This window comes from Canis lupus, chromosome 13 (assembly GCF_048164855.1).
Source record: "Canis lupus baileyi chromosome 13, mCanLup2.hap1, whole genome shotgun sequence".
Classification (NCBI taxonomy): Eukaryota; Metazoa; Chordata; class Mammalia; order Carnivora; family Canidae; genus Canis; species Canis lupus.
The window spans coordinates 41004703-41028530 of record NC_132850.1 but is presented as its reverse complement, the minus strand read 5'-3'; the positions used below and the strand labels follow the sequence as shown (position 1 = coordinate 41028530).

At 43.6% G+C, this 23828-nt stretch overlaps 1 protein-coding gene across 1 annotated transcript in view; it reads right to left on the bottom strand.

Annotated features, from left to right (window-relative positions):
- Positions 1–23328, bottom strand: part of ANO4 (anoctamin 4) — a 403411-nt gene extending 380083 nt beyond the window's left edge. The window contains exons 1-2 of the mRNA XM_072773292.1: positions 23250–23328; positions 15579–15830 (exon numbers count right to left, since the gene is read on the bottom strand). The gene's annotated coding sequence lies outside the window, so the exon portion shown is untranslated. The remainder of the gene's footprint in view (positions 1–15578; positions 15831–23249) is intronic.
- Positions 23329–23828: the final 500 nt, after the last annotated feature.

Sequence of the window (23828 nt, the reverse complement as noted above, 5' to 3'; positions counted from 1 at the left end):
TCCACAGTTTGGCTATTGTGGACATTGCTGCTACAAACATCGGTTATATTGGCAGGTGTCCCGGCGTTTCACTGCCGCTGTATCTTTGGGGTAAATCCCCAGCAGTGCGATTGCTGGGTCATAGAGTAGTTCTATTTTTAACTGTTTGAGGAACCTCCACACAGTTTTCCAGAGTGGCTGCACCAGTTCACATTCCCACCAACAGTGCAAGAGGGTTCCCCTTTCTCCACATCCTCTCCAACGTTTGTTGTTTCCTGCCTTGTTAATTTTCCCCATTCTCACTGGTGTGAGGTAGCATCTAATTGTGGTTTTGATTGGTATTTCCCTGATGGCCAGTGATGCGGAGCATTTTCTCATATGCTTGTTGGCCATGTCTATGTCTTCCTCTGTGAGATTTCTGTTCATGTCTTTTGCCCATTTCATGATTGGATTGTTTGTTTCTTTGCTGTTGAGTTTAATAAGTTTTTTATAGATCTTGGATACTAGCCCTTTATCTGACAGGTCAGTTACCCAGGGCAATGTACACATTTAATGCAATCCCTATCAAAATACCATGGACTTTCTTCAGAGAGTTGGAACAAATCATCTTAAGATTTGTGTGGAATCAGAAAAGACCCCAAATAGCCAGGGGAATATTAAAAAAGAAAACCGTAGCTGGGGGCATCACAATGCCAGATTTCAGGTTGTACTACAAAGCTGTGGTCATCAAGACAGTGTGGTACTGGCACAAAAACAGGCACATAGATCAATGGAACAGAATAGAGAATCCAGAAGTGGACTCTCAACTTTATGGTCAACTAATATTCAACAAAGCAGGTTTGCATTTTTTAAATTTGTGTAACACATAAAATTTATCATTAGAAACATTTACTATATTCCTAATGTGTGAAACCACACCACTATCCAGTTCCAGAAAACTTCAAGCATTCCAAAAAAACACCCTATATATATTAAGCAATCACTCCTCATTTTCCCCTGGCAACCACTAATCTGCTTTCTGTGCCTATAGGTTTGCCTATTCTGGATATTTCATATAAATGGAATCATAAAATATACGGCCTCTTCTGTCCAGCTTCTTTCACTTAACACAATGTTTTCAAGGCTCATCTACACCATAGCATCTATCAGTACTTAATTCTGGATGAATAATGCCTCATTGTATGAGTATACCATATTTTCTTTATCCATTCATCAGTAGATGGACATCTAGACTCTTTATACTTTTTGGCTATTGTGAATAGTGCCACTATGAGACACTGGTGTACAAGTTTTTTTTTGAACACCCGTTTTCAATTCTTTTGAGAATGTACCTAGGAGTGGAATTCGTGGGTCATAGGATAATTCAATGTTCCAGTTACTGTAGAAGTACCAAACCCACTGATGGTTTTCAGGCCAAGGAATGGCATCTTGGGATTGAGGGTTTAGCCAATGATAGCCCGTGGCTGGTGAAGGATAGAAGAAACGGGTGAGTGAGTGAAGACCAAGAAGCCATCCATGACACTTCTGCACTAGTCAGGAGTAGAAAGCTTTAATCCATGGTAGGGGAAGTGACCACAAGAATGAAGAAAGAGAAAAGGGTAGATTTGAGGTACATTTCTGAGGCAGAATGAGTAAGAAGTTGATGAACAACTAAATATGGGAAAGGATGGAAGAAATTTTATTTGTAGTTCTATGTTAGATCATGAATCACATGTTGACAATGCATTTCCTTGGACGGATGCTGGGCTTCAAAGAGGAGTCATGTCTTAGTGACCCTCTAATCTCCAGTGCTTTGAACAGGGAAACTGCTCCATAAGTGACCAAAGAACAGTGTCATTTCTGGCTGAATAATGATGCCTGCCATTATTCAGAAGAGAATGGACAGATCAGTACTGTTGATGAAGGGTTAAGAGGACTTTCTACTCTTTGAGAAACAGGATGGATAGTGATGCATGTCGTTGAAACAAGGAATGCTGAAATGGTTTAGACAGATGTTTATGGAAACAGAAAAGGATGTCCAGTAGACAGCTAGAAATTAAGAGAAAAGTCTCAGGGGAAAAAATTGGGACAAAAGACAATATTTTGACACAGGCTATTGGTAGCTTTACTCATTAGGATCTCTCATTTAAAAAAAAAAAATAAAAAAAAAAAAAAATTAAAAAAAAAAAAAAAAAAAGGATCTCTCATTTAGATATCTAATATCTAAATCAACTCCTAATACTTCATATATCAACTTCATAAATCAACTCAAAATATCGTAATACAATGGCATAAATATCTTCTCAGGAATAACTTGGGGAAAGGAATACAAACAATGATGTGGGATGTGGCTTAATCTAAATTATGCCCACAGCGAGGACTCAGGCATACCCGGCACATCTCATGTTAGCAGAACATGCAACTTTTGAGTATCTACTTTCCTAAGACTGCACTGGAAAGGAGGGCTACTATGAGAAGTCTGGATAAAAGGAAGATAATATAACCAGAGTATAGGGAGGACAGCATCATGTCTCTTTTGGGCAAATAACATAAGCTCAGCTCCAAGAACTCAGATCTGACACCCACTTGAGAAAAGGGCCTCCTTCGAGTCAAGGAAACAATGTATGTGAGAAAAGCTGTGATGAATGGTGTCATTGGCTCTAATTCTTTGTTCTTCCCTAATTCCACATCCTTTTGCCATGTAACTTTGCAGTGCCTCCCACTGAGAGACACTCCGCCCTATTCTTAACTCTGTGCCCAGCCATTTGACATGGTTTGGTCAATGGGACCTGAGCAAGTATGTTGCCAGCAAAAGCTTGCAAAGCTTTCTCTTTCATGACAGCACACCAGGGCTAACTTACTGGAGTATGGAAGACTTGTGGAACAGAGCAGAATCATCTAGTTGCTCCAGCTGAGGTCAGCTCAGATTGGCCAACAGTCAGCCAACCCTGAATGAACCCCACCCAGATCAACAGAGCCACCGAATTCCAGACGCACAAGTAAATGCTTATTAGTGTTGTATGTCACTGAGGTTTTGCGGTTGCTTGATATACAGTATTATTGTGATAATGGTCAATGGAAACAGGATCCTTTGCCACAGTTCTTTGTTAACTCACTGTGGAAATTTCAAAGAACATAGAGCCCATTTGTGGGATCCAGCTCTGAGACAGTCCCATTGTCACAGGCATCATGGAGGATTTAAGGAACATTAATAATCAGTCTTCAAAGAAATAGTTTCCTTATACAATAGATCTTGCACATATCTAAGAAAAAATGGTTCCTATGACCCCTACATGGTTTCAGAAGGATTCAAGGTAATAATGTTTTTCAATTTCTAAGCTGCAATTCTTTAGTAGGAATGACATCAATTTAATGGATCTTAATGAGCACTTTGGGGCGGGGGGGATGAATGGAATGAAAAATAGCAGAAAATATAACAAATAATAAAGCTAAGTGTCTTTTGAAACTTTTTTCAGTGGAGATGGAGGGAGGGCAGGATCACAATACAAAAGTATTCCTCACTCTAGGTGAGAGTCAAAAACAAAACTTGAAAGCCATAAGCTGAGAGAAGGTAGCTGAATAGTATTTTAGAAGCCATGAAACTGGGCAGCCCAGCCCAGCCAACCTGAAGAGGCAGCAAGAGAAGGACAAGAAGGAATCGGTGGGCCAGGGTAATGAATAGCGGCTTTCACCCACATTTTAGGATTTTTAAAAACACCCCTGTCTACCGTACCTCATAAAAGCACCGTTTCACAAATGAAGAAATCAAGGCTCGAAGAGGTCGATCCCATCCCATGAAGGTAACAGGATATGTGACACAGCTCTGGAGACAAGCCGGGTTTCTGGTCTCCACGTTCCCACCAGAATCCTCACCAGCTCCTATGAATCCTCGAGGTCGCGCTCAACCTGCTGCCACACTCAGGGACTGCACCTGCTCTCCAAGTCTGGAGCACACACCCTGACGTCACACTCCCTAGTGGGCTTTGGTTCTTGGGCACTTGGGGCGAGTCACCGCCGCCCCCGCTGCGGGAGCAGGGATTCCCCTGCGCCTCCAGGTGGCTGGGCTCACCCTTGGCTGCCCTGCAGTGCCCCTCCCCTCCGCTGCACCTGCGCCCCCTGCTGCACCTGCGCTGGGGCTCCCGGGACCCCCCACTGCACCTGCGCTGGGCCTCCCGGCCCTGCTGCTGCACCTGCGCCCCCTGCTGCTCTGCGCTCCTCCTGCCACCTCCATGATCCACCAGCATCCCAGGAACCACCCCCCCCACCCCGCCCCCCAACACCGAGGCCCCAGCCACACCCAGGCCAGTGGCTGCGCTGCACCCCGCCAGCCGCCCCCCACCCGCGAGAACCCCCACTAGTGTCTGTCACCGAGCGGACCACACATTCTTATCATCCTTCCTTAAGGTCCACAGCGCCCACAGGCCCGCACCCCCCCCATTCCGCAAGGGCCCGGCTGCCCTGCCACAGCACACCCCGCACCCGACGCGGTGCCCGACACACAGCAGGCACCTGGCAGGGCAGCTGTGAGCACGCACGGATCACACCACCTCTGAGGAGAGACGTTCAGCCAACTCTTACACTCTCCAACTAGAACCATAAGTCAGGGGTGGCCTTATTCTCCGAAAAAGAAGAAAACTGTGCAAAGTTTCCAAACACAGAGGCTCATGACAAGGTGAACAGGACCAGAGGGGGGCTCCTCGGTCCTTCGGCGGCCTCTGCTGGAGAAAGCTACCAGCCCAGCCTGAATCCAGGGCTCAGAAGATCTGCCCAGATGCTGGGCCTCTTTTTCCACAGAACCAAGCCCTGATCCTCTACCCAGTCTTGGCCTTCAAAATTATTTACAGTCTGGCTAGTGCCAACACACCTGCTGAATTCCGATGAGCACACCTCAAGTGCCCTCACCTACTTCAGCTCGGCACCCTAACAACCAAGCTGCCAGCGTCTCCTCCCCAACCTGCCGAGCTCTGCGGGACTTACTTCCCCAGGGCTGGAGAACTCCACAGCTCCTCCCCACACCTGCCCGGTTGTACCCTCTTCCTTCACTGCAACCAGCCAACACGCTGGGTGCCAGCTGCGCCACCCTACTCCCCCAGCCGCTACAAAGTGTCGGCACTCTATGGTGCTCAGCTGGGCCTCTCTTGAGGCCTTGCTCTCAAAGCAAAGTTCTCAAAGTCAGTCCCTTCCCAGCAGCAGATTGCATTCAGGCGATGATGGGAGGGTCCAAAGCCCCATGGTGGGACAATTCTGTAGGGTCATCCCAGCTCCGGATCTCCCTTTGTGATGGGCTGAGTCCTTTGTGCAACATTACAGTCCAGATCATCTCTCTAATCTTCCACCCTTCCATCCCCCCTACACATACACACAAACACACACACACACACACACACACACACACACACACTCACCTTGATCCCAAGGGCTCTCCGCAATAAACTTCTTACATGTACATCTCTGGTTCAGCATCTATTTCCCAGGGAGCCCAAACTAAGATAACTAAGTTCCCTCTCAAGTCAGTACCATGGTGGTTGGGTTTTTTGTTTGGTTTTTAGTGTCTAAACATTTATACTCATAGGTCAATAATTTTCCCATCCCAAGCAGACCTTCCACTTAAAGCTGGGGGTAAAGCAAATGTCTTTACAGAGCACAGTTTGGGGAACTCAGAGGCATGTTTTGATCAAAACAATACTACCAAGATTCTTCAAGAATATCCCTTCCTTTCACAGCACCTGCTTGTTGGTAACCATATGCTCTTTGGTATAATATTGTTATCTGCATCTTGTACTAAATTCCAAGCTCCACAACCATCACATGGGAGCTTGTTAGAAATGCAGAATCTCACCCCCATCCCTCCACAGCTACTAAGAGGATCTGGCTCTCCGGGTGATTTTCATTCACATTAAAGTTTGAGAATCTAGGGATCCCTGGGTGGCTTAGCGGTTTAGCGCCTCCCTTCAGCCCAGGGCATGATCCTGGAGACCTAGGATCGAGTCCCACGTCAGGCTCCCCCTAGGGAGCCTGCTTCTCTCTCTGCCTGTGTCTCTGCCTCTCTCTCTCTCTCTGTCTCTCATGAATTAATAAATAAGAAATCTTAAAAAAAAATAAAGTTTGAGAATCTCTGGTCTAAGCTCCGAAGCTTCAGTATCATATTTTAACTTTAAGGCATTACTCAGGATCTCCACTCACTCACATACCACATCTATTAATCACAAGTCCAATTAAACCTATCTCTAAAATGCCCATCATATCCACACCTTTGGACTGTTTCAACCAGGCCCGCTTATCTCTTGAGGACAACACTTTGAGTAGCAGGAGCTTAGACAACTAGATGAATAGATGACTTTATTGTAGCATCTGAATGCCTTTGATTCTAAAATATATTATTCTTTACAAATCAAATTAAATACAGCCTTAAGTCAAGCTTTTCAATTTCTTATACCAGAAATCCTCAAGTAACTTCACAGCTGCATCATTTAATTGACTTTGTCCTCATGTGCCATTAATCACTTCTTGATTCACTGGTGTCTTTAATCTTCTAAAACTAAATAACCACCACACACAGGGAAGGAATTAACAAGATTGTGCTAGAATCAGAAATCAAATGACAGGGCAGGGCCTTGAATTCTGAAAAGAACAATATAGCCAAATTTAAGAGAACAAAGGGAAATTAGGAACTCTGAAGAGAGCTCAGCAATTTATGTCTCTGAGTCAATTCTCTTGTCAAATGAATATTTCCAGTGATCCTCTTAGTCCTCAAGTGCAGGGAATCCCCAACTAATGTCAGTTTTTCTAAGAAGTGGCATATACATGGTGGTTAAGATTTTGGATCTGAATGCCAAAAAAAATTAGAAATACCAGAGTGACAGCTGAGAGAACCCAATTACCTCGTGCAACAGTATCTCTATGAACAACGCATTCAGTGTTGAACCTTGAAGGGAAGGACACAACTACTCTCAGCTGCCCTGGAATCAACCTTGGCACGCTGACCCACTGCCTAGAACTTCAGCCCCTTACCTAACCAACCTCCACTCAAATGCCTGCCCTTCTATTGTGATACCTTCTACCCAAACAGTGTTCCAGAAAACCACAAATCACCTTCCAAAAAACCAGGACAAGTGGTTTGACTTGTTATGACCACCCAACTTATACAGGTTAACCATCAGACACACATTTCACATAAACCTTACCGGGAAATCTTTTCCATAGCATACAATTAAAATTGAAACACTCCTGGCACCTTGGTGGCTTAGTTACGTAACCGACTCTTAGTTTCGGCTCAGCTCGTCATCTCAGAGTCCTGAGATCCAGCCCCAAGTCAGACTCAGAGAGGAGTCTCACTCGAGATTCTTTTTCCCTCTTCCTCTGCCCCTCCCACCCTAAATAACAAACAAAATCTTTAAAAAAATTGAAACACTCCTTCAGGGACATTTTGACAAAAGGAACCTTTTTTTTGTTGTTGTTGTTGTTAGAAGTTTTTTTTTTTTTTTAATTGTAGTTGACACACAATGTCACATGAGTTTCAGGTGAAAACTTTTAGAAGTTTTATTTTTTATTTTTTTTATATTTCTTTTTTTTTTTTAATCAAAAGGAACATTTTTAAGGCAGAGGAAGAAGCAGGTGTGTACCCACTCCATTAAAGAAGATTCATAGAGGGATGCCTGGATTGCTCAGCGGTTGGAGGTCTGCCTTCGGCTCGGGGCATAATCCCGGGGTCCTGGGATCGAGTTCCACATCAGGCTCCCCAGAGGGAGCCTGCTTCTCCCTCTCCCTGTGTCTCTGCCTGTCTCTCTGTGTGTCTTTCATGAATAAATAAATAAAATCTTAAAAAAAAAGAAACCATGAACGAATGCAATGAAGAGCAGCTACAAAGGGTCTAGCTTTTACCTGTATACCTATAGGTAAATATTATTAATCCAACTACATCAATAATCATGTTAAATGTCTAATACATCACTTGGAAAATGTCCTGTTTTCTGTAGCTGTCCTTCCACTACTCTGTATCGTGAACTGAGCTGGGCTAACACTTCAAGCAGAGCTTCTGGATTTAGTCTGACTGGTCACACAGTATGCAAGCAGGGGCAGGTCTGTGGGCATCTCTTGGCACCTCTAATAGGGAGACTATTCATCTCCCAGCTGGGTCACTTTACTCTCATGGTCATATCAGGAGCTCAATTTGCAGGGTCACTCTTTGTGGCACCTTACCTCTGAAATTTAAAATTCTCCTGTTTCCTTCAGCATCAATTCTGAATGTATCTAGTCACAATTTTGTTGAAAGAAATTAAATTCATGCTATTAAATAGATGCCCCTTCTAAAGTACTCTGTATTTCAGACAAATCCATGGTATCACCTTAGTCTGGTGTATCTCAGGTTTTCAGAGTTCACACATAAAGCAGCACTGGTAAGCTTACGAGGTCACTAGGAAAGGTAAATGAACATCTCCCATCCCACGTGAGACATAGTGCTGTGCTTAGACTGTGAGTACACAGGTAAGAGCTAGGCTCTTGGGAAGTGATCACCACTTTGAAACAGAGAATAGTCATTTACATCTTCCTTCCCTTTCACAAATGAGGGACATATTTATTTTTAAGATTTTATTTGCTTATTTGAGAGAAAGAGAGAGAGAGAATGCATGAGCAGGGGAAGAGGCGTGGGAGAGGGAGAAGCAGACACCTCAAGAAGAGGGAGCCCGATGCAGGGCTCAATCCCAGGACTCTGGGATCATGACCTGAGCCCAAGGCATATACTTAAATGACTGAGCCACCCAGGCGCCCCATAAGGAACATATTTAAAATCCATAAGAAATGTTTGGAATTCACTAAGGATCTCTTTCTAAAACCCAAATCTACCAGGAGACCACTAGGGGGAAAGTGGGGAGGCATGATGAGGCATGAGGCATGCAAAAGACAGGCAGGAGGAGGAGAGCATGACACAAAAGGTGTGAGTTCTCACTTTTTCCTGTGTAGAGAGATGCAAGGAGATTACCACAGGTCTTGGACACAAATGGAGCAGCTCTGATTTATGACATCACCTCAGAGGGCTATAAAGTGGGAGCCAGCAGGCAAGTATCACAGGCGTCACCTTGGGGCTCCTGGGTGGCTCACACAGGTAAGCATCTGACTCCTGGTTTCAGCTCAGCTCATGATCTCAGCATTGTGGGATCAAGCCCCACTGTCAGGCTCTGCCTCTGCAGGGAGTCTGCTTGAGATTTTCTCTCCCTCTGCCCCTCCCCCAGCTCATGCTGTCACTTGCGCTCCCTCTCTTTCTCTCTCTCTCTTTCTCTCTCTCTCTCTCGCTCTCGCTCTCACTCTTGCTCTCTCTCAATCTGTCTTAATAAATAAATAAATCTTATTTTTTTAATGACACCAAATGTGTGTGTGGGGGGGGGGGATCTCCCTCTTTGGAAAGAAATTCCCTCCATATCCATTCGATGAGGATACAGTTTGCAAAAGGCTCTTGTTAAAGATAAGGTCAAACTCATTACAACCCACAAATACATTCTCAACAATTAGGTTACCAGCTTACTCCCACTAAGCAGAACTCCAAAGAACAGGGACAGGTTCAATTGACGTAAGTCAATGATTTTTAACTGGGGACAATTTTGCTCACACACACACACACACACACACACACACACACACACACACACACCAGGGACATCTGGCAATGTTTGGAGATATTTTTGGTTGTCATAATGAGCATCCAGAGGGATAGAGGCCAGAGATGCTGCTAAACCTCTACGGTGCACAGGACAGCCCCCACAGCAAAGAATCACTCTGCTCAAAACGGTCAATAATGACAAGGCTGAGAAACTGATCAAGTGCACGAGAAGAGAAAAGGCCTAGGTGCAGCATGAAATAAAACTTAGGAAGAGTTTAAAGGACAGGAAGAAATACAGAAAAGGGAAAATCCAAAGTGCCAAAGGCACACTTTATCAAGGATAGCCTCAGAAAGAACAGAGCCCTAGAAATGCCACAATGGCAGGGCCCGTTGCAAGGGCAGGGTGCAACACCTAGGAAGAGAAACACAAAGGAAGGAAGGAAGTAGCATGAAGAATGAATGATGAACGTGAAACAATGAGTTAGTGACCATGTCGCATGCATTGCACAATGTTTAGCAGCATTCCTGGCCTCCAACACCCGAGTAGCTCCTCCTCACTTGGGTCAACCAAAAACATCTCTTGACATTGCCGAATGTCCGCCAGAAACAAAATCAGTTTTGGTTGAAAACTATTCTTCTAGAGAGTATCCTTTGGAATTAAAAAGATATAGTTTCCCCTCATTATTTCTTTCATCTTGGTCCTTCCTTCTAGGTTCAATTTCCTTCTTTTCTAAAACAGGCTTTTCAGTCATCCTTTCACTAGGGGTGCATGGGGTATACTTTCCCAATCTTTTTCCAAAAGAAAAATGTTTTAAAGCTGACCTCCCTCTTCAGTTATCATTTAGCTAGATTTATAATTCTGAATTGACTGTTACTTCCTTCAGTACTTTTAAGACATCAATCTACTATCCTCTGGCCATTATCACTACTATTGGAAAGTCTACCCTCAGTTTGTTTCTCATTTGTAAGAAATCTGTTTTTTCCCCTGAGAATTCTAATATTTTTGTTATTGTGTTTTGCTAACTCACCAGAATATGTTTATAATATGTGAATTTAATTTTACTTATTTTTCTTGGCACTCATTGTGTTCTTGAATCAAAATATTTGTATCTCTCGTCAATTCTGGGAAATTATTGTTGTTGCTTTTTAATATTCTATGTCTCTCCATTCTTTCTATTCTCTTAATCCATAAAAGGATTTCTATTCATTGCATGTTGGACTTTCTCATTCTGTCTTCTATATTTCAACCTCCTCCGTCTCGTTTTTCTGCCTCCTATCTCTCTATTCTGCATTTGGATTTCTTCAGCTCTATCTTCCAGGCCTAATTGTCTCTTCCACTGTGTCTAATCAACAGTTGAAACAGTCATAGAAAATACACTTCCTATATGCCAGGCTCAACAATGACCAAAAAATGCATGATTAAGACACCAATTCTCAATAGAAGAACTTTCCATCTAGTAGGCCAGCCACACACAAAAACTATTCTGCAGTCTAACAAGAGCAGAATTCAAGATGTCAATAGGAGTTGCCAGTGGAAACAGAAAGAGCGATTAAATATGCTGAGGAGAAAAAAAGAATTCACAGAGGAGGTCACCTGTTAGGTACATCTGAAGAAAAAAATTTCCTAGGAGGAGAGTATAAGGAAGGGTATCCATACAAATGGCACAGCATGTGCAAAATTGTGAATCTTTGAGGAACAGTAAAGAATACCATGTAACTACTGCATGGATGCATCTGAAGAGGGTGGTGAGAGATGTTAGGGGGTCAGGTAAGCTAGTCAGGAAGGCCCTCAAGTACCATATATGAAGGGTTTAGACTTTATTCTGTTGGCCATGGGGAAATAACACAAGTTTTCACAAGTGGCAGGAGAGGGCAGTAATGGAAGAAGGAAGAGAGAAAGACAGAGAGATGGATTTGGACAAGTGAACCCTGTGGACATGGAAGAATTAAGATGTAGGGAGGCTGGCTTTAAGACTGCTGTACTAGTCCAGGTAGAGATGATGAGAATTTGAGCTAGTCTCTGTTAGGGATGATGAGAATGCTCTTAATTGGAGATATTTCTCAGGTAAATATAATGCATGTGTTAGCCAGCTGGCTCTGGAGGCAGATCGCCAGCAGAGAGTTGAGCATGAGGACACCAACTTCTTGGCTTAGGAGTCTGGACAGACTGTGACACCATTAAATAGAGTAAGAAAATCAACTCTGAGAGCTACCAGGAGAAAGTTCCTTTAGTGGCACGTAATTTTGAGATGTCTGGGATACATCCAGGCTGAAAGTTCTGGAAGGCAAATACATCTTTAAAGCTTGGCAGGGAAATCAGACAGGGCAATAGCACTTTGGAGTCATCAGCATGCTGCTGGACACTGAATACAATGGGAGAGAGTGACTGAGAATCAGCTAGAGGCAGAGAGTGGCCAAAAATGCAAGTCATGTGCTGGTAGTGAAGCAAGTTGGAAAGCTTGATCATCAAAAACTGGGTATCAAATCTACCCAGAATGTCTGAGACAGAGCCAGTTCCCAGACTTCCCTCCTATGGTTCTCCCAAACTCATCTTATTTTAATTGAAGAAATAATTTAGTAACATCTTTTGTGCTCAATATATTTTCATGAATATATCTTCATATTATATTTTTATAATAGCATATTTTAATACTTTATTATTTATATGTTAATACTATGTTAATGAAATAATAACAAAAATGTGTATGTGATCACCTAATGTTAAATCTTCTATCTTAGCACTTACCGCACTGAATTAAAATACTATATTTGCTTATATGTCTCCTCTGGCAGACTTTGAGCTCCTCAGGGGTGACACCTTATCACTTTTGTATTCCAAGGACTTATCACAGTACATGGCATGGAGTGGGAATTCGGTGTGTATCAGAGGATGGATGGCTAGAAGGATGAAAATGATGCAGCCAGCCAGACAATGGAGACTGTTTTTCCAACTTAACCTGCCTCAATTTATTTACTGATTAAAACATTCTCCACCATAAGGAAGGGGTGCCATGTCCAGGGCCACCATGCAGTTTCATAGGCTGTTCACTGTGCAAGGTGGCAAGTAGGGTTAGGTAAAGTCAAACCTAGAGAACCTATTGTAAGAGTTAGTCATGCAATAATGGGAAAGGATGATGGCACAGGATGATGGCAAGAGTAAACAGAGCTCAGTAAAAGGAGAATTCCAGAAACTCTAGTCATTTTGTGTCTTTTTAGTTGCTTCTAGAATTGTAGAGTGGGTTTATTAAATGGAAACATTATTTTTAAATATGTTTGGAGAAATTCTTAAGCATAAGAAAACTCCGACAATCAAGAGAGAAGTGTAAAGTGATTTTGTGACTAAAATGGGTTGGCTCCTCCAACATCAGACCTACAGCCTTGCAGAAGAGAGATGGCTTAGAAATGTGAAGGGATAGCTGGCACAGCCTGGAATCTTTAGGAAATTCTGGTGTAGTGGAACCACTTGTCTCACCCTAGAGGTTTCTTCAAACTAGCAAGGGAAGCAAAAACTAAAATATAAACAAATAATAACATCAACCTTATTAAAAAAGAAAAAAGAAAGTAAGGAGAAAGGAAACTGGATGCATTCACACAGAAATATGTATTAAAATCAATAAATTGTTGTAAAAAATCAAACAAATATATTTTGATTACATATAATCAAAATTGAGACTTACAGAAGCTATACTAGCATCTTTAATTTTCTATAATAAAATACTACATGCTCATTTAATATATCTGTAAATGCTGAGGATAACTTTATAAGCATAGAAATAAAAATAATAATAAACAATTGGGTGGGGAAAAAATCCAGAATTTTATTGCTAATGGAAAGTTCCCAGGAACGAAGAAAACTATGGGCTTTTAATTTGTTTTTGAAAATCTGCGAGTTAAAAATAGAAACCTCCTCTAGAAATTGGATCGCTTCTGAGGATGGCACTCTGTGGAAAGAAAAAGTCAACTTGTGGAGAAACGTGATAAAATGTTAATCTGGCAGCTGCCAGTTCATGCTCCTCTTTGCCAAAGAAATGCCAGAACCCTGCAGCTACCCTGGCCAAAAGCAGCACTGCAGTTTTTTTAACTTCAGACTTTATTAAGCTTTTAAAGTAAGCACAGAGTCCTTTTTCATTCACAATTACATCAAGACCCAGGAAATTTTGAAGTTCAACCCAGAGCGTGGTTTTTCTACTCTTAAATCAGTCCTCAGTTAGGCCTGGAAAGACAGTTCCTGTATGCAAATGTCCCTTAACAAGCCAGGCAAGACCATCTAGCCACTTAACCGAAGGGAACCCCAAGGCATCTAGAGAAACCTCAGAAACCAAACTCTCCGGAGAGGGTGGCCTGCAGAACACAGACTGCTGAAGCTTACTCCCTGCCATGGACACAGCCTCCCCGGAGGGGGGCGGGGGGGACGAGAATGTGCATCGTTAACAAGTCGGTGGAGATCCTGCACATTTAGGGGAGCCTGCAGTCTCCTGTTTCAGACGTGGCTTTTGACAATCCCGAACTTCTGCAACATCAGCATCTCACCTCCAGATGGCGGCATCTATGAGCTGTTCAGTGTCATCCTGAATGTCGCATTGTCAACTTCATAGATTTATATTCCAGAACGGAGATTACCCGTTGGATTTGTCCGACTAAGCCATTACTTCTAAGTGCTATATCTACAGGAGAAAAATGTGGCAGGAGAGGTTTTTCATAATTTAAAGTGCCAAGTGAGACTTTAGAAATAAAAACAACGGGTTATCCTTGCATAAAGCATTCTTTAACTCATCTAAAGTGCAAGGTAAGTTATACATTTTAAGGCAATGTGTCGTGAGCATTTTTCTTGCCCTGGCTGTTTAAGTCATGACTCCCGGAGATCCCACAGATCGGCGGCTGGCAAACATTTTTCTGCAAAGGGCCGGACTGTAAATATCTTAGGCTTTGCGGGCCATACAGGCTCTGTCATAATTACTCAATTGGGCCATTGTCACTAAAAACCACCAGAGACAATAATACATAAATGAATGTGGCTATGTCCCAATACAACTTTATAATGAACAGTGAAATCTAAATTTCACATAATTTACGTATGTCTCCAAATATCATGATTCTTTTTTTTCCAGCTTATGGTCTGAATATTTATCCCCTCATCCCCCAAATTCGTATGTTGAGATCCTAATACCTGAGGTGATGGTATTAAGGAGATGGGGCCTTCAGAAGATGTTTAGGTCAAAAAAAAAAAAAAAGAAGATGTTTAGGTCATGAGGGTGGAGCCTGCAAGAATAAGATTAGTGTTCTCATAAAAGGGACCTCACAAAGATCCCTCGCCCCTTCCACCGTAGGAGGATAACATAAGAAGTCTAAGACCTGACCAAGGGCCCTCACCTGGCCCCGCTGGCACCCTGATCTTAAACCTCCAGCCTCCACGACTGTGATAAATAAGTTTCTGTTGTTTATAGACCACCTGGTCCGGGTATTGTTATAGCAGCTACAATCAATACTAAGTCAGACTTAATGAATGAACGATGACACCAATCATTTTTTAAAAAGTAAAACCTATTCCTAGTTCTTGAGCCACACAAATAACAGGTGGACAGCTCAGATTTGGCTGACAGGCAGCAGTTAGCAAAGCCCTGACAAAGAGCAATGTGGTGGCACAGCACGACTTGCTAGTAACTAAGGTATTCAAAAATGATGTTTCTGAAGACTAGAGTGTAGTCCATGAAAGATGCCTCATAACTAAACAGAGAATTAAAGACATCAAACAAAAGTTCATATGACAAAACTCAGAATTCTGATGGGGAGTTGATTTCCAGATGATGTTTACCCAATAGAACCAACACCGTGGTCAAATATTCCTAAACACATCTAACCTTCCCCCTGGTATGGTCAAGCTACCAAGGGCCAGTGAATACAGGGGAATTGTCAGAGTCCACAGCATTGTACAAGCAGAAATGCAGATGCAGTTTGTTCAGGGAAATGCGTGAAGGAACCTGTAAGTGCAAGCTCTGAATCTCCATCAGAGAGCCAACACTCTTACCTGTCGTGTCTTGACTGAGGGTTTCCTGGCTGCTGCTGCTGTAAGAAGGCACTGGAGTGATGGACAGTGAGGCTGGGCAAGATAGAGGTGTGGCCAGCTCAGTCCTGTGGGTGAAGGATCGATGGTACACAGGGATGCCTGCATCTTTGGAGATGAAGAGAGGCAGATCTGATGGGAGGGTGGGTCTGCCTTGTGCATATGGATTTTTCCAGTGGGTGAGCCCAATTGCAACAGGCCCAGCAACATCATAACCTGGAGAGACAAACACATCAGGTTAGAAGCAGCAAGCAAAGCCTCCTACCTTATCTGTTTCTGTATTTCCCAAAAATCTGAGCTATGACTCAAATTGAACACCACTTGAGACTTGAGATAAGGATGCATGTTACTAATAAGCAGACAGGGATCGTCACACTTAATGGGTCGTGTTCACCACTCAACATACGTTTAGTAAGTGCATACCATGTGCAACTGTGTAGTTGTTGCCCATAAGGAACTCAGAGTCCCATAAAGGAGATAAGTATGATGTTCATAATGAAAAAAAAAATTACTGAGGGCCTACTATGTGCTAGATACTTTGCACAACTGACACTAATCCTCACAGCATGTGTACAAGGAGACTGTTACTATTTCAACTCCATGGATGAGGAAACTGGATCGCAACTTGCCCTAGGTCAAGCAGCCAGTAAGTGCCAGAGGCAGAATTTAAGCCCAGATCTGTCTGACTCCAAAATCTGTGTTCTACCTCGTAAACCACAACTCACTACAGTACAAAGTAAGTTGAAAGAAACAGTTTAAAGCAGTACAGAGAAGTTCCCGCAGGATCTCATGGGAGGAAGCGCTCCTAGTTAGAGGGACTAGGTCACGGAGAGGGTGGTATGAACTCAGCCTTATAGGCAAGGGCTGTGACCCAGAGGCCAGAGGAGACAGAGGGATACATCTGTTCTGCAGATATGTTTTACGTAGCCCGTGCTTGCCTTAACTGGAAATAAAATGCAAATTCAAATAAACAACAATAAAAATCTAGAAAGTCCTTAAGAGAATCCAGCTTTCTGGCTTCTCTTGAAACATCTCTCTTGATCTTCTCCTAAAGACAAGCAACACGGGACCCCATTCCCAGATGGCAAGTGTTGGCCAGAGTGACCACAGCAGCTCCCCTCTTCGAGTGCACGAGACGGAGGGAATTGCAGTGGGCCGCAGTTCCCATCACTCCCTAATTTCTTAGTTCCAGCCCACTTCCCTCATTTATCTTCCATTCCTGACTTCTCCAAGCCTTTATATTTGCAACCTGGATAGAGAATTTAGGAATAGGAGTTTAATCTGGAAGGGAAATAAAAAGCAAAGATGGAAAGGTAGGTTGATATACAGGGTTGAGGGTCTTAAATGCCAATGTAAGAAAACGGAATTTTTTGGCAAGCAAAACAATATCCCTGAAAGTTTGTGAGCCGAGGATCCCATCATCGAATGGCAGCAGAAGTAGCCAGAATCTGTCCCTTCTCACTCTGGGCGGGTATCTCTCCTGGGAGGCCTCCCCTGTCACCCCCAAAGTTTTTGAAGCCTTTATGAAGTAACGGCCACTCAAGAGTGCTGGTGACGTGGGGACTGGAGGTGTCAGAAAAGAAAGTCTGAACTGGGGAGGGTGGGTCGAGGAATCAAGGAAGCCCAGAAGAGGTAACAAGGGAGGACACCTGTGTAGATTCTACAGCCTGAACCATGGTGTCAGGGGCAACCCACCCACACTGCACTGGAAATGCGGGAACAGGGTACAGGTCAAACAATCCCTACCTACATTTTACAGCCAAGTCTTTTATTTTATCTATGCCTGGATCCCTCATGAACCGAACCTCCCTCAAGGTTTGACGGTGTGTCAGTTGTCTTTGAAACTCTCTCCCAAAGTCCGTTTGGCTCTTTTCCTCCCTCCTCTCCCACTAGTACCTAACACAAAGCTGGGCTCAGAGCTGGCACCTAGTAGATTCCACTGTTCACTGGGTTCCTAGATGCCAGCAGCCAGGAGATGATGCAACAAGCTGTAGATGCAGCAAGCTGTAAAGGAGAGGCTAGGGAGGCATTCTCAAGGGACCGAATGTAAGTGTGGACAGGAGAAAAGGAGAAGAAGTCCAAAGAGATACATGACGTGGACTAAAGAAAGGAGCTCAGGGCTACCAGGTAGGTCTGTCCCTCCCTAGCAAGATGTCTGAGAAGACTTGCGGCAAACAGAATTTCCTCATCCTCACCATGGCAGTCAGAACGACTGGCCTTGCAAGGGCTGAGTAAGGTTGGCTGTGTTTTTAGACACGAGGAGTTTGAGTTTCAGTGGAAGTATCTATGTGGAAATATCTGGAAGGTAGCTGGGGGAAAAAATTTGGAAATGAGGATTAAGAGAAATAGGACCAGAGCTATAAATCTAGCAGTTACCCACATAGAAGTCATGGGTGAGGCCTAGAAACAAATAATATTTCGCTGGCACAAAATAATAAATCCACTAAAAATGTTAATACTGCCTAACACTTACCGGCATCATCCTAAGGGACTACCAGCACCACCTCATTCAAACCTCGCAATAACCTTGCCAGGCAGATACTAATATTCTCATTTGACAGATAAGGAAACTGAGGCCAAAGGACATTATTACTTCTCCAAGAGCAAAGCTCCACAGAAGTAACAGTCAAGATTCAAGCCCAGGCTCACTGAAGACAACATGGGTGTGAAGAGAGCAAGTGGCAAGAGGGGTTCCAGGGGGCCTTGAAACGGGGCCCATCCCCCTACAAATCACCCTCATATTGTTTATTCCTTCCTGAACAACTTTTCACAGACCAATCCCAATGGACAAGAATGCTAGAGGAAAGGGAAATGGTGACACACTTGAGAATTGGCCTATCGGATTGTTTGGACTCTTCTGGGTAAGTCGCCTTCCTAAGAGGTGAGTTCTAGGATGTGGAACAGAGTGGTGATGAAGGTGAGTGCATCCCTCCTGAGTAAGGGCCCCAGGGCCGCCAGTGATGGCCAACAGGAACACAGATTCTCAGGGCTTGGAACTCTGAACCGAATGCTCCCGAGCCCAGGGCTGCCCTGGTCATGCTTGCTGGACTAAACCGCGGATGCAAATTTGTTGTGTGATCAATACTTTCCCAGAGCTCACTGGGCCCTAGAAATGAAATTCCAGGATTCTCCATTTAACTTGGCTTTCGTTATGTTTGTATTAAAAACTTGAAGAGGCGTTACCAGGGAACCCTTTTACAGTAGAGTGACTATCAGACCATGTTTTTCCCTTGCCTGTTGCTTCATTCGGAAATGTGCTCAAACTCCTCTTTCCCTTTCCACATTCCCAAGCTCCTCTCTGGAGTCATGATACCAAATAGAGCACAGCACAGAAGTGTCATGTGTAAAAGTCCCAGGGAAATCTGGATTCTCCATAATTCCAGATTTTACCATTTCTTTAATAAAAGGATAGCTGACTTATCATGTATCGTTGATTTGAAAAGACATTGTTCACATAGCTAACAAGCTCCTCCCCCCCCTTTTTTTGTTTAGAAAATGACCACATCATTTCCTTCAGAAATGGAGTTCTTTAGCAAAAATTTTAAACCATGCTATTGATAGAAATTAACTATATGATAATATCTGCATGATTATAATGGAATATAAACATACCAGCCTGGATTTGCAATGAGGTCAAAGTATTTTGAAGGGGTAACCAACCATCCAGGGGAACAGCTGGCGTCCAAATGTCCAAGAGCCAAGTAACAGAAATGTCACATTGGCAGCCAAGCCATTGTCCCTCATCCATCAACCTGTCCCTGGGCGGGGGGTGGGGAGGGAGTGGGGTCGGAGCAGGGGTTTCAGGTCCCTGGGAGTTCTAGGTCAACATCTCACCCAAAATTGTGAAAGGAGACATATAAGGAACATTCAAAACTGTAAGCTGTTTTAGAAAAAGCTGTTCATTAACTCTGATGTTTTAAAATCTCTCACACATGGGTAGAATCAGAGTTCACCATCAGAACATGAGGAGTTGTCCATGTCTCATGAATACATGGATTCCAGAAGGAGTCTTCTTCTGTTCCCAGTTGTCTTTGTCGTCATTGTTATTGTTCCTTAGCTGTTGTTTTGTTTGTTCGCCAACACTTCTTTGGACAGAACATGGGCTCTTGTATTCACAGGAAGCCCACAGGAATGCTATTTTCTTATATGAAATGGATGAGTAAGTATTGAGTAAGAGAAGAACCCAGGTGCAGGAGATGAAAGAGAACAAAAAGAACTTTTAAAAAAAGAAACTGCTGTGTGACCCAGAGATCCGTCCTCCCCCTAGAACTTCAAGTCTAACTAAAGCTGTTCATTATTTTCTTCTTTTGCTATAAATATTGCTAAAGTTCTTTGTACCAGAGAGATGGTGGGAAGTGGGGGGGTGCCCGGGTGGCTCGGTGGGTTAGGCCCTGCCTCTGGCTCAGGTCCTGGGATGGAGCCCTGCCTTGGGCTCCCTGCTAAGCAGGGAGCTGCTTCTCCCTCTCCCACTGTCCCTCCTATGCTCATTCTCTCTCTCTCTCCCTCTTGCTCTCTCAAATAAATAAATAAAATATTAAAAAAAAAAAGACTGTGGGGCATGGACAGTGCCTGATGTCAGTGCAAAATCACCCTCTCCCTCCTCCCAGCAGAGGCCCACTTTGGGCATTCGGCATACCTACCCCCCCCCCCCCACCATCAGCCACTGGGAAAGCTGACATTGCCCCCTTCCCTCCCCAGAAACTCTGACGTGTCCAAGGAGACTCTTACCTCCCCATCTCCCCTGCCAATGATGGGTTCAAGGTGGGGGGGGGGTCGTGAGATCCACCCCTGCCCAATGGGATAGGAGCAGTGTGTGGGGGCTTCAGGAGAAGGTGTCAGCTCCGCAAGGGAAAGCCCGAGGAAGGCTCCAAAGCTCCTCTCCTGTGATCATTGTGCCTGAACACAATGCCTGGAACAATGGCAGCTACCTGGCTGCTGTACTAACATAAACTCAACCAGAAGGCAAATGGAAGATCTTTGGCAACATCATGGAGCAGCTTCCTGAACCCGTCCCAAGGACAAACATGCCTTTGGGCCTCCTGTTATGTGAAATAAATTTCCTTATGGTTTCAGACACTTTGGGTCAGGGAACTGAAGCAACATTAAAGAGCCTTTTGGTGACCCCATCACCTTCTGAGAAAACTGTGTGTCATGCCCACCTCCCCTCAGAGGCACCTCTGCACTGGGAGGACCTGCTGTATCATCATCTAGGGCTGCTGATGAAGGACTACAAACTGGGCAGTTTATAAAAAACAAATTTATTCTCTCACAGCTTTGAAGGCTAGAGGTCTGAAATCAAGATGTCAGCAGGGCCGTGGTCTTTCCGAAGCCTCTAGGGAGAGCCTGTTCCATGCCTTTCTCTTAGTTTCTGAGGTTGCTGGCAATCCTTGGCATTCCTTGACTTGCACACACATCCCTCTAATCTCTGCCTGCACCATCATGCAATGTTTTTCCCCGTGTGTCCATGTGTCTTCTCCTCTACACCCACCATACTGGATTAGAAGGCCACCCTAATGGAGTCTCTTCTTAACTTGATTCTATCTGCAAAGACCCCATTTCCAAATAAAGTCACATTCAGAGGTTAGGACTTTCAGGGGACACAGTTCAACCCATAACACGCTAACATGGTGGCTGAGGCTGACTAGACAAGGTACAACATAAAGACTTGGAAGAAATAGATACTTGGTCATTGAGATGACCAAAATATATTCTCCAGATACATCTGGTCTTCATCCACAGTTGCTGAAAATGTGTCAGAACCATAGAAGTGACATGGGTGTCTTGTTACCAATGAAGGCGATTTTTGGTGTCAGAACTGAATTGAAATATCAAAAACCCCGCTGGTGTCTAAAAATTGCTTGGTACTGGTGGGGGGTGGGGAGAACCTCCACATACATTGGACTTGGAGCTAGGAACCCAAGAAGACCAGGAAAGGATGCTAGGCCTGTGGCAAATAGCAAGAGCATTGTCCAATGGGCACTAGATTACCTGGGTTCAAATTCCAGCTGCTCCTACCCATGGATCCCTCTGTAACATGTTAACCTCTCTAGAATTTAGTTTCCTCATCTGAAAAAAATGGGGGAAATAATAGTATCTGACCTGGAAGATTTTTGTGACGAGTAAATGAGTAAGTACAGAAAAAGCACCCAGCACAGTGCTTAGCACCGAGAAAGCTCCCACGTGCTCCTCAGGCACCTCAAGTCTGACATAGCTACCGTCTAAGCCATCAAGTCCTCTTCCTGTCTGCTGTATTTCTAGGGGTGGCTCAGACCCCCTGTCACCCTGACCCAAAGTCTCAAGGTACACCTGTCTTTCCCCCAGCCAGTCAATGACTAGTCCTGCCAGCACTCCCACATCTCTACCTCCAGACCAGCTCATATCCCACCTCTCAAGTCCATTACTGTCCCATGTCAAAAGCAAAGTCACAGCCACTTATTCTGTTATGACACCAGACCCCCAGCCCCACGAAATCCGTCTTGTTCACCATCAGAATCCCTTTCATTCATGTATTCATCTTGTCACCCTCCTCCTCTGAACCTCCCTCTACTTAACAAATGTCTTTAGGAAGTGATTGCCAGTTATTTAGTGTTTTCAAACCAGGGTCCATGAACACTCCACAAGAACTTCTTTTTTTAATTTATTTTTTAAGAACTTTTCTTTTTTAATTTTTCATTTTAAAGTTAATCATTTAAAAAGTCATAGACACATATTGTGGACCCAGTTCCACCACTTAATTTTAGCACCTAGATTTGCTTTTGTGTTTCCATCAAGTTGGCACCAATCAGTAAACCCAGTAAGAGATGAGGCAGATGGATGTGGCCAGGCACCTTCATACCAAGGGAAAATCCAATAACCTCACCAGCATTTGCAGAGGTTTCATAGTAGACTGAACAGAGTTATCATGAATACCTAGCAAAAAAGCTGTACTGAACTCAAAGACTCCACGCTGCTGCACCACACTGCATTACAAGTAACTGTCCCTCAGCAAAACAATGTCTAGCATATTAAATTAATGTGATATATTTGTAATATTTTTGCTTGTCAATGTTTTAAGTTTTACTTGTAAATTCAACTTGATTTGTATGGCTATTAATATGGCCATAAGGTTCCTATACTTAGTTTTATGTTTGAACACACTTAAGTATCATTATAATAATAAAAATAATTTAAATAAATTCTAGGGGTTCATAATTATTCTTTCTTTTTACAGGTGTCCACATTACTGAGTTTTGAATAGTACCCTCCTCATTTAGTCCCAATTAAACAAAATAATGTATATTAATGGCCAATAGCAGCAATAGATGAATACAAATCTTAAAAAGGAAATCAATTTTATAATTAAGCACATAATAATACAGGTGATATACAAATTAATGAATCAAAGCAAATGATGAAATGTTGGGCAAACATGGGGATTTTTTTTTTTTTTTTTTTTTTGAGCTACCTGTGATCTATGCAAAAGCAGTAAGAATCCACAAGAGGGTGCTCTAGCAAGGTAAGTTCACTGAGTATTAGCTCTGATTCTGAAAATACAGGCCCCTGCTAATATGTTTTCTACTCCCTCCTCAGCAACCCCACCCCAGGCATTTCCAAGCAATAATAAGTTCTACAAAACAACATGTCAAAATTGCTCACCTATGGTGATCTGGCTGACACAACTGTAGTAGCTGCCTGTCGTCGCAGAGGAAAGGTTATAACTCCCACTGCTCACATCTCTGTCTGTTGAAAAAAAAAATAAAACAGAAGGTTGATTACACCCTGGTAGATACCCTGAACACAGCACAAATAAATGAGTGCTGGTAGGCTACCCGGCTCCCTGTTCTGGGACGTCTCAGGCGCCTTCCTTAGTTCGCTCATTGATGCTTAGCTAGTGCTCAGTGCCAGGTGCTTGGAACACCCAACAAACATCCCAGACTGTTGCCCCACACAGGCAATCTCAGTTGGGCGCCACTATATATATATATATAATTTATATACACTTGACATGTGTATATAAACAGACGGGAAGAAGCAAGCTGAGAGGCAGAGAGACTCCTTTCTGGGGCCGCCGCAATCATCCCGCAATCATGACAAGTGAGGGCAGCCGGGCCACGGGGCAAGTGCTGCTGGGGACACAATAAAAGTGGATACGGTGCCCTTCGGGGCTGAAGGTACAACAGCCCGCACCGAATTGTGAGCAGAAAATGTTCTAGGTGCAGAAACCCAAACACTCCA